The sequence below is a fragment of the Mobula birostris genome, chromosome 4, assembly GCF_030028105.1.
Source record: "Mobula birostris isolate sMobBir1 chromosome 4, sMobBir1.hap1, whole genome shotgun sequence".
Lineage (NCBI taxonomy): Eukaryota > Metazoa > Chordata > Chondrichthyes > Myliobatiformes > Myliobatidae > Mobula > Mobula birostris.
Window position 1 is genome coordinate 79,743,846 of NC_092373.1, and position 12,550 is coordinate 79,756,395.

Sequence of the window (12,550 nt, forward strand, 5' to 3'; positions counted from 1 at the left end):
GTATGTCGCCAACAACACTCATAAATTTATACAGCTGTACCGTGGAAAGAATTCTAACTGGGTGTATCACCATCTGCTATGGAGGAGCCGTTGCAGGGATTGGAAAAAGCTGCAGAAAACTGTAAACTTAGCCAGATCCATCATGGGCACTAGCCTCCCAGCATCCAGGACATCTTCAAAAGATGATGCCTCAAAAAAGCAGTAATCATCATTAAGGACCCCCATCACCCAGGACATGCCTTCTTCTCATTGCTACCATCAAGAAAGAGGTACAGAGACCTGAAGACACATACTAGGCATTTAAGGAACAGCTTCTTCCCCTCTATGTCAGATTTCTGAATGGACAATGAACCGAAGAACACTTCCTCTGTGTTTTCCGCTCTCTTTTTGTACTACTTTTTAAATATATATACTTCCTTTTGTAATTTATATTTTTATTACTATGAAGTACAATGTACTGCTGCCACAAAGCAACAAATCTGACAACATATGCCGGAGATATAAACCTGATTCTGATTCTGATGTACATGACACGCCAGTTTGTTTCTATTTTTGATATGATGCATGCTCACATCACTAAAAGATTTGATGAAAATGGGGTCAGGGTAATTTCAAGTGTGATCACTTGAAACTACTTAAGTGTTTTAAGCTTGGTAAAAATAGAGGCCCAAAGAGATTTTGGGATCCAAGTATAGAGATCAGCAAAAATTAGTCAGAAACCAATGTACATAAGAATATGATGAATAGATCAGCAGGAGAGCATTTAGGTCCTTTTGCATTTCACTTAATAAAGTCATGGCGGATCTTTAATCCCATATCCTTTGATACAATTAATGTTTAAAATCTGTAAATCATTGTCTTGAATATACTCAGCTTCAACAGCCTTTGTGGCCAGAGAATTCCAAAGATTCATTACTCTCTGCATGAAAAGATTTTGTCTGTCCTGAATGATCAACCTTGTAATTTCAGGCTATAGCCTCAACTGGGAAAACATCATTGCTGCTTGACCTGGCAGAATTTTATATATTCCAATAAGATCGCCTTTCATTCTTCTAATCTCAAGAAAATACATGCATTGTCTGTTTAATCTTTCGTCATTTGACAAAACCAAACTTGTGAATCTTTGCTGCGTTGTAAGTATATTCTTACTTTGCATTGAGACCAGATATTCCAGCTGCAGCCTTACTGGGGACTGCTGCAGACTGGAACAAAGCAAATCTACCCTTTTACACAGCTCCTCTTGCAATAAGGACCATCAGACCACTTTCTTTCCAAATTGCTTGCTGAACCTCTATGTGAACCTTCACTGATATGGGCATAAGCACATCCTAGTCCTTCTGAACACGAATGCCTTTCTATCTGTAACCAAAAAAGAAATTCCTGCTGGCTGTATACAGAGAGAAAAGCTATACAGGTAGACTCCAGCTGCAGTTCTCAGTAAGCCACTGGGTTCCAACAGACTAATAGAATAAACTACGGAGAGGATGTAGCTCACATTTGCCAAGGTATAACTAGGATCAACTCCTGCCTCAGCAAGAACACGGACCTACTGTAATTTGCCTATAGCCACAATAGGTCTACAGTGGACGCGATCTCAATGTCTCTCCATGTGGCCTTTGATCACATGGATAATACAACTGTCTATGTCAGGATGCTGTTCATTGACTATAGCTCAGTGTTTAACACCATCATTTCTACAGTGCTGATTGAAAAGCTACAGAATCTAGTCCTCTGTACCTCCCTCTGCAACTGGATCCTCAGCTTCCTAACTGGAAGACCACAATCAGTGCAGATTGGTAATAACATCTCTACCTTGCTGACATCAACACTGTGCTTAGCCCACTGCTCTGTTCCCTCTATGTCCATGACTGTGTGGCTAGGCAGAGCTCAAATGCCATCTACAAATTTGCTGATGATACAACCATTGGTGTCAGAATCCCAGATGGAGACGAGAGGGTGTACAGGACGGGGATATACCAGCTGGTTGAGTGGCGTTGCAGCACCAACCTTGCACTCAACATCAGTAAGACCACAGAGCAGATTGTGGACTTCAGAAAGGGTGAAGTGAGGGAACACATATTAATCTTCATAGAAGGGTCAGCAGTGGAAAAAATGATCAATTTCAAGTTCCTGTGTGTCAATATCTCTGAGGATCTAATCTGATCCCAACATAAAAATGCAACTATAATGAAGTCAAGGCAGCGGCTATATTTCATCAGGAATTTGAGGAGATTTGGTTTATCACCTAAAACATTTGAAAACTTCTACGGATGTACCGTGGAGAGCATTCTGACTGTCTGCATCACTCTGGTATGGGGGGGAGGGCACGGGACAGGATCTAAGTAAGCCATAACGATTTGTAAAATTCATCAGTTCCATTATGCAGTATCTGCAGTATCCAAGACTGCTACAAGGAGCATCCGTTAGTCTTGCGAGACCATGGATCTGCTCCTGGAAAGTCTTCACTCTCCAGGGTACAGGCCTGGGCAAGGTTGAATGGAAGACCAGCAGTTGCCCATGCTGCAAGTCTCCCCTCTCCACGACACCAATGTTGTCCAAGGGAAGCGCATTAGGACCCATGCAGCTTGGCACCAGTGTCGTCGCAGAGCAATGTGTGATTAAGTGCCTTGCTCAAGGACACAACACGTTGCCTCGGCTGGCGCTCAAACTCACGACCTTCAGGTCGCTAGTCCAATGCGACCTGAAGGTCGTGAGTTTGAGTCCTACAAGGAGCAGTGACTCAGAAAAGCGACTACCAATATCAAGGACCCCCACCAATCAGGACATGCCGTGATCTCATTGTTGCCATCAAGAAGGAGGTGCAGAAGCCTGAAGGCAAAACTCAGTGATTCAGAGGCAGCTTCTTCTCCTGTGCCATCTGATTTCTAAATGGACATTACCTTACTAGGTTCATAACCCCATGAACATTATCTCATTACTTTCTTATTTCTGTTTTTGCACTATTTATCTTAATTCAACTATTTTGTATATATATATACATACTGTAATTCAGTTTCTTTTCTATATTTATCATGTATTGCATCGTGTTGCTGCCGCAAAGTTAACAAATTTCATGACATATGCCAGCAATATTAAACCTGATTCTGAGATCCAAGGGTAGATAATGAAAGATTACATATTTACAATTTGCACGGCCATTTTGTGCCAATTGAGATAACTAAGATTTTGAAAGGAATTTATAGGGGAGATAAAGTAATATCTCTCAACTGGAGATATGGAGATACAAACTTGGATGAATGACAAAAATCAATGCTAAGTTTGACAGAAAAATATGTAGAAGACTTCTTCACACCAAAATAGAACAGGGGTAGAACTTCTTACCAAAATAATCAGTGAAGACAAAACTTAGATTTTCAGATATTAGGTTTATAGTAGCCAACAACATAGAGCTAAGGGAAGAAGCTATAGTTCAGATTGAACGTGGTCTCATTGAAAGCTGCAAAAAATGAATTGCCTAATCCTGCTCCAGTACTGTATACAAAAATGCCTTTGTGCTCATTCTCCATGATCAATGGCAAAAGTGAGCTTCTAATAGAAAATAAATACTTACCTCCTGCAACCTCACCAATATGTGGATTTCCTTATTTCTGAAGATGCTGAATTGTCACAGACACTGAAGCATTCAAACAAGTACAATATGACAACAGTGATAAGTGAAGGTATGGATTTAAAATTCAATTTAAAACTGAGGTGTTCAGCTCCAAGTTGAAGAAAATGTTCTACCGTTTGACTTTATGGTACTGTAGGAAAACTAACTGTAAAAAAATATTGAGTTTTATTGCTGGTTGGTTCCTCCCCACCCACAACAATATTTTACTTCACTAATGAATGCTAAAGCCATTGTTTGAGGAACTGTTTGTAGATCTTAACCAAGCCTGAGGAAGCTGAATTATTTTAACAGCTACATTGTTATTTTCCTCAGGTGTTGCATAGATCAAGAGAATTCATCAATACATTCCACCATAGTTGTCCTATGTTGTCAAGAAAAGCAATTCCTTTAAGTCATTTTCTTTGATGATGCCACAAGCCCCCACTTAATGGATAAAAATATTCCTACAACTAAAAAAGCATTTATGGAGAAAGTGAATCCAAAGATGAACACTAAATCAAGGAAGAATTCTCTGAGCTAGTTTTCTTGCATCTCAGTCAGTATTCTGTTCCTTTTGCTTCTCCCAGGTGAATATATACTGTACTTCTGAGAAAAGTTTTGATATGATGAATCAATCATCTTGAGGAGGTTTGTAGAACCTGTTGAAGTTTTTCATTTCTTATCAATTTCCCAGGTTTTCTGTTTAGAATGTGTCTTGATTAGAGAGATGCTGCCATGTACATGGTTGTTTATCAGTAAGTCCAAAGAAGGGAAACACTAAAAAAAAACTGTAATTGGCGGAATCCAATATAGAAACAAGAATATGCTCAAAAAGCTCATCAGATCAGGCAATGTTAAAAGCCTCAGACCTAAAATATTAACTCCATTTCTCTTTCCTCTCATGCTGCTTGATCTGAAATTTGAAACTATTTTCTGCTTTTATCCAAGGAAGGAGAGTTTCGTTAAGGTCTGTGTTGAAGATCATTGTTTTGGAGACTTCTCAGAGCAAACTGTTCTGAGAAGTAATTCAATATTTTTGTTTGAGGCAGTTTGGTTGAAATGCTCACTTGACCCCACTATTGTGATTTGTGGTGCACCTCGTGGTGTAATTTATCTCCCTCACTTCCCTACTTGTTCAGTACTGATCACTTCTGGAAGAGCTATAGATGACTTCCATTATCTATTTGGACTGTGTCTGCTTGCTAATATAAAATTGTGGCATTATATAAGAATTTGATTTTCCAAAGTTTTCGAAGCACTAAATCAGGGAACTGAAATTGATTGAAGATTTTTAACGTTCCATGAATGAGCTATTTGTTTCCTGGTATAATTAAGAAAGGCTTTTGTCTTTGCTGCTGTGCTCCAATGCAAAATTGCAGTTAGGATAATAAAAATAAATTTGGTCATTATTCTGGAGTATTATGAGCTGCAATTGGTAAGAGAACTTCTGCGTCATTAATGTGGATAAATATACAGAAACTAATAAATGCAGTTGTTCACATTGAATTTGAAATGAATGCAAACTTTCTGAAAGGACAGGTTTCCTTAAAACTTTGAAAGATCATTCAATTATTAAGATCAGTGAACTACTGAATATCAAGTGCAAATGCTAAAGTGCATTTGGTTGAAATGCCTAATCAAAATAATTGTAGTAACCATAAATATGATGAGTGTAAGCAGCAAATCTTAAAAAGACCTGAATTAAAAATAATGGTCTGAGCTGTAAAAGTTTTAATCTGACTAGAATTACTTTTTTTGCATAGCATAGATGTACTAATGTAATTAAGAGTGACATCGGAGAATAAAGTTTTTGTGCATTGTTATACCCTGGTTTAAGACCATGCTTTATTTTATTAATACAGTTATGCTGTTGGATATTTTATTTTCTGCTGTTTTTCCCAAAATGCAATGTGTTCCTTTAATTACATTATACAACTGAGTATCTCATTCTTGCTGTTTAAAATAATAATTCAGTTGATTCAGTTAGGCTTGTGGAATTAGCCAATAGGATTCATCTTCTTAGTGTTTTTTTGGAGAGAGCACAGAAATAGAAAAGGGAGACTTCTTTTTAGAGAGAGTGTAGAATCAAAGAAGGAGAAAGAAGAAGAATGGAAACGGACAACAAACATAGCAGAGTAACGTGTTGAAACATCACAGAATCCAGTTGGAAAGACAGATACCACTGTTGGAAAACCCTCATACAGGCAGTGGTTTCAGGGAGAATGTGCAGATAACTTTTAATTAGTTAATTGGCACATGATATTGAAGAAAGTTCAACACCTTTTTGCTTGGACATGGTGTGGATATGGATTCATTATGCAACAATGAGCTCCAATGATTATGTGCACATTATAGACTAACATATATGTTATGGGCACTTTTCTTTATTTTGTATTTTATGATATTATTTTGTTTGATATAGTCTAACTCTAAAATATTTTGTCGCTACAGTTTTGATATAAGTTATACAGGTCTGAGTTAACTTATTGCTTCCTGACAAGCAGTAATTTGCATGGGTGTGTCATTATTCATACAAGTAACAGTATTGCTTTCCCTTAATGAAACATACAAACTTTTATGTGTTCATTTAGACAAATCACATTTACCCCAGATGTGTTCATTTATTGAAAATGGTCTTCTTATCATTATTCCCATGCTCTTTTGAATAATGTTGCTGTTAACTTGTATTCACAGTAATAGCTAACTCATCATGAGCCTACGGTGAGAAGGTTACACAATATGCATATGTAATTCTAAGCCACACTAAATCCAAGCTTCCTATACTTCACACAGATTACACAGAATAGTCCATATGTTATTTTACTAAGGACTTAAAAGGGCACCTGAACTGTAATGGTCATAAAAAATATAAACAAGAACTGAATTAGACTGATGTAATGAAGTCATCAAAAGCCTTGAATAACTGATGTCACACAAACAGGAACATAGGGGCTCAAACTTAAATTTATATTTAGGAGTATTAAAGGGCAGTGCATGAAATCAGCAGGCTAAGTCTTATAATTTTAAGACAATTTTCCAGTAAAGTGATAGGCCAGACTAAATCTGACTGTGTCAGGAGTCTTAGGGTCTTTGATAAAACAGGAAGTCCTTCATTTCATATGCAGAAGTTTGGGCAAATAATTGTTTTGAAATGGAGGATAAATATGAAATAGTACCTGCTCAAAATAAAGCCATAGGTCAATATGAAAAATAGCTATTTTGTTACTAGATGGAGGCTCAGATACTGAAGCAACTATATCAACACAATAAGACAAGATGATTTGTTGAATGAAGTAATAGAATTGTTGCAGGAACACTTTAGTTAAATGTCCTCAGATTGTAGAATGCTATGCATTTAGTATTAGAAACAGAGTATATGTGAGTATTTTTAATTAAACAGTGGTGCAAAGAATTTGTGAATGTAGAATTTTAGTACATTGCTGAACTAAATGCTTTAGAAAAAGTAAGTGTGCAGTTTAACAGACAGGCAATTTCAATCTGATGCGTCAAGTGTTTAGTGCTTAAATATGTATGTAAGATTTTCACATCAATTGAAAAGCCTTTTAAAAAACTCCAAAGAATTTTGATTAGTACATAATATCAGTTTTAATGTACTAAACTAATGTAGAGGCAAGGTTGAGAGCTCCAATATTGAGCTGTGGTGAATGAGCACATTTAATGGAAGGATTAAAAGAAAAAAAACTGCTATCAGTGTAATGGAGATCACCTACACTAACAGGATGGCTTTGTTTTTTGAAGAGATGAACAAGACTGTTGATAAGATCAGGTCAAGAGATGATGTCTACATGGTTGTGGGCAGAAAGATATGGGTCAAAACTGGTCAAATGGAATGATTACAGATACAGTGCCTATAATTGGAATTTTTCATGTTTTATTGTTTTACAACATTGAATCACAGTGGATGTAATTGGCTTTTTTGACACTGATCAACAGAAAAAGACTCTTTCATGTCAAAGTGAAAGCAAATCTCCACAGTGATCTAAATTAATTACAAATATGAAATGCAAAACAGTTGATTTCATAAGTATTCACATCCCTTTTAATATAACACACAAAATCATCATTGGTGCAGCCAAATGGTTTTAGAAGTCACATTATTATTTAAATGGAGATCTATTTTTGAAGACCTGTGTGAAGTCAAGTTGTTCCAATTGATTGTAGTAAAAATACACCTGTATCTGGAAGGTCCAACTGCTGATGAGTCAGTACCCTGGCAAAAACTACACCATGAAGACAAAAGAAAAATCCAAACAACCCTGTGAAAAGGTTATTGAAAAGCACAAGTCAGGAGATGGATACAAGAAAATTTCCAATTCACTGAATATCCCTTGGAGTACAGTTAAATCAATCATCAAGAAATTGAAAGAATAAGACACAGCTGTAAGTCTGCCTAAAACAGGCCTGTCATAAGGGGGGATGCTGGGAGCGGACCCAAATACAAGACACAGACACTGAAGTACAAGAAACAGGACAAGGTGTGTCAAGAAAGCAAGGGAAGTGGGAAAGAAATGACGTTGGACATGACAGAGGACGGGATGAGACAAGGATTCACGGCCTGGGTTAGGACTAGACTAGAGACACGGGACCTGGACGAGGAACTAGGAAAGCAGAGCCTTGGTCGAGGAGAACAGGAACATGGAACACAGAGCGGGGACCCCTCCTTGAGAACAGGACTTGGGGCCAGGGCTCGACACAGAGTCAGGACCCCTCCTAGGGAGCAGGATGTAGGGCCGGGACTCATACACAGAAAACTGAGAGACAGATCTCCACTCAAGGTAGCGGCAAACATCCGGACCTACACAGCAGAGGCGAGGGCACAGAGACAGTTCCCAACTCAAGGTAGTGGCAAACGGCCGTACTTACCTAGCGAAGGCATGGATACAGAGACAGTTCTCAACTCAAGGTAGTGGCAAACAGCCAGACCTACCTAGTGAAGGTAAGGACACAAAGAGACAGTTCCAAACAACAAAAGACGGTTCCTTATCTAGACACAGCAAGGCCCCAATCTTGCCCTGGCAGTTGAACCTGATGGCGTTACAGGCGAGGCTTCAGGCAAAAGTAGCAGGCGAGGCTTCAGAAGGAAGGGAACTGTCCAGCAACAACAACAACTTCTTCTTCTTCTTCTTCTTCCGCATCTAGGCGTATTACTGCCCTCCACAGTACGTATTATTAATTATAATTCCTCTTGCAAATACTTTATGTGCTCATCAAATAGTAATGCTGCAGATTGTTTTCCTTCTCAAATTTTGTCACATGGTTTCCAAATAATTGCATTGCCTCAAATTACATTAATTTCATTTGAATCATTTGTAAAACTAAAAGCTTCTTGCTTGAGAATATTCATTATCACATGCTTAACGTTTAAAATTGTTGTTTTCCAAGTCTATCTGCTATTTCCAAGTTTTCTTTTTCTTAAATCAAAGCCTGTAGTTGTTTATTGAGATCTTGAAATTCTTCCTCAGTTGTTTCCATGTTTTCATTTTATAATCCGAATGTAGATAATTCACTTTGCAACAAATTCCTTTTTCTTTTTGGAACTTTGGAATAAGTTCTTCCATTTTTAATCTGTTTTCCATGCCACTGAATTTTTGATAACAAGCATCTTTCTCAGAAACCATCTCCTTTAAATGTAGTACCGTTTTGTCCAATCTCTTTCCAACTCACAGTTGTTCTTATTGAGTACTTCAATTTTTTTTGTTGGAGTTCTGCACATTTACCCTGGGTTTCAACCATGTTTCTTGTCACAAAATCTGAGGGTTTTCTTTAAATTCTGGTACATATTTCATGAATTCTTGAGCACTTGCAATAAGACTCCTTGCATTCCCATATTATATACATATATTTCACCGGTTTATTATTCCCTGTATTTGTTTGCTTGATTGCCTTCTTTTTTCCAGCAAATGCTTTCACTGCCTCTACGTAACTGATCCCTTGAGTTACTTTTACATATTGCATCTCAGCTTCTTTCTTGCTAATAATGCACCCTCGACAAGCTGCACTGTGTTCCTCGCCACAATTGCAGCATTTCAGCCTAGCTCCCTCCTCACATTTCCAATATTCATGTTCTCCAGCACAACTTCCATATCTTTGTTTCCCTCTGCAGACCGCCAGAATATGCCCAAAGTTCTGACATTTAAAGCATCTTAAAGGCAGTAGTATATATATTCTGATCTCATAACACATATACCCTAAATAAACTTCAGTCGACAATCTCTCTTCATCAAAGTTAATCATAACCGATAAACTATCACACTTTTTCCCATTTCTTGTAACTTTCAAATGTTTGGTCTCAATAATTTCTGCTCCTTTTATGTTTTGTTTAATCTCATCCACAGTAACTTTTGTTGGTATCCCCGAAATAACTCCTCTAGTTCACTTTCTATTGTTGGGTATTGAGCATTGTACTTTTTGCCATCTATTTTATTTAGAACATAGAACTTAGAACATAGAAAAGTACAGCACAGTACAGGCCCTTCGGCCCACAATGTTGTGCTGACCCTCAAACCCTGCCTCCCATATAAGCCCCAACCTTAAATTCCTCCATGTACCTGTCTAGTAGTCTCTTAAACTTCACTAGTGTATCTGCCTCCACCACTGACTCAGGCAGTGCATTCCACGCACCAACCATTCTCTGAGTAAAAAACCTTCCTCTAATATCCCCCTTGAACTTCCCACCCCTTACCTTAAAGCCCTGTCCTCTTGTATTGAGCAGTGGTGCCCTGGGGAAGAGGTGCTGGCTATCCACTCTATCTATACCTCTTATTATCTTGTACACCTCTATCATGTCTCCTCTCATCCTCCTCCTCTCCAAAGAGTAAAGCCCTATCTCCCTTAATCTCTGATCATAATGCATACTCTCTAAACCAGGCAGCGTCCTTGTAAATCTCCCCTGTACCCTTTACAATGCTTCCACATCCTTCCTATAGTGAGGCGACCAGAACTGGACACAGTATTCCAAGTGTGGCCTAACCAGAGTTTTATAGAGCTGCATCATTACATCACAACTCTTAAACGCTATCCCTCGACTTATGAAAGCTAACTCCCCATAAGCTTTCTTAACTACCCTATCCACCTATGAGGCAACTTTCAGGGTTCTGTGGACATGTACCCCCAGATCCTTCTGCTGCTCCACACTACCAAGTATCCTGCCACTTACTTTGAACTCTGCCTCAGTTTGTCCTTACAAAGTGTACCACCTCACACTTCCCTGGGTTGAACTCCATCTGCCACTTCTCAGTCCACTTCTGCATCCTATCAATGTCGCTCTGCAACCTTTGACAATCCTCTACACTATCTACAACACCACCAACCTTTGTGTAGTCTGCAATCTTGCCAACCCACCCTTCTACTCCCACATCCAGGTCGTTAATAAAAATCACGAAAAGTAGAGGTCCCAGAACAGATCCTTGTGGGACACCACTAGTCACAGTCCTCCAATCTGAATGTACTCCCTCCACCACGTCCCTCTGCCTTCTGCAGGCAAGCCAATTCTGAATCCAACTGGCCAAACTTCCCTGGATCCCGTGCCTTCTGACTTTCTGAATAAGCCTACCATGTGGAACCTTGTCAAATGCCTTACTAAAATCCATATAGATCACATCCACTGTACTACCGTCATCTATATGACTGGTCACCTCCTCAAAGAACTCTATCAGACTTGTAGACATGATCTGCCCTTCACAAAGCCATGCTGACTGTCCCTGATCAGACCATGATTCTCTAAATGCCCAGAGATCCTATCTCTAAGAATCTTTTCCAACAGCTTTCCCACCACAGATATAAGGCTCATGGGTCTAAAATTACGCGGACTATCCCTACTACCTTTTTTGAACAAGGGGACAACACTCACCTCCCTCCAATCCTCCGGTACCATTCCCGTGGATGAGGAGATAAAGATCCTAGCCAGAGGCTCAGCAATCTCTTCCCTCACCTTGTGGAGCAGCCTGGGGAATATTCCATCGGGCCCTGGGGACTTATCCGTCGGAATGTACTTTAGCAACTCCAACACATCCTCTCCCTTAATATCAACATGCTCCAAAACATCAACCTCACTCATATTGTCCTCACCATCATCAAGTTCCCTCTCATTGGTGAATACCGAAGAGAGGTATTCATTGAGGACCTCGCTCACTTCCACAGCCTCCAGGCACATCTTCCCACCTTTATCTCTAATCGGTCCTACCTTCCTCCTGTCATCCTTTTTTTCTTCACATAATTGAAGAATGCCTTGGGGTTTTCCTTTACCCTACTCGCCAAGGCCTTCTCATGCCCCCTTCTTGCTCTTCTCAGCCCCTTCTTAAGCTGCTTTCTTGCTTCCCTACATTCCTCAATAGACCCATCTGATCCTTGCTTCTTAAACCTCATGTATGCTGCCTTACTGCACCTGACTAGATTTTCCACCTCACTTGTCACCCATGGTTCCTTCACCCTATCATTCTTTATCTTCCTCACCGGGACAAATTTATCCCTAACATCCTGCAAGAGATCTCTAAACATTGTCCATAGTATATTTCCCTGCAAAAAATTCATCCCAATTCACACCCGCAAGTTCTAGTCTTATAGCCTCATAATTTGCCCTTCCCCAATTAAAAATTTTCCTGTCCTCTCGGATTCTATCCTTTTCCATGACAATGCTAAAGGCCAGGGAGCGGTGGTCACTGTCCCCCAGATGCTCACACACTGAGAGATCTGTGACCTGACCCGGTTCATTACCTAGTACTAGATCTAGTATGGCATTCCCTCTAGTCTGCCTGTCCACATACTGTGACAGGAATCTATCCTGGACACACTTAACAAACTTTGCCCCATCTAAACCCTTGGAACTAATCAGGTGCCAATCAATATTAGGGAAGTTAAAGTCACCCATGATAACAACCCTGTTATTTTTGCACCTTTCCAAAATCTGCCTCCCAATCTGCT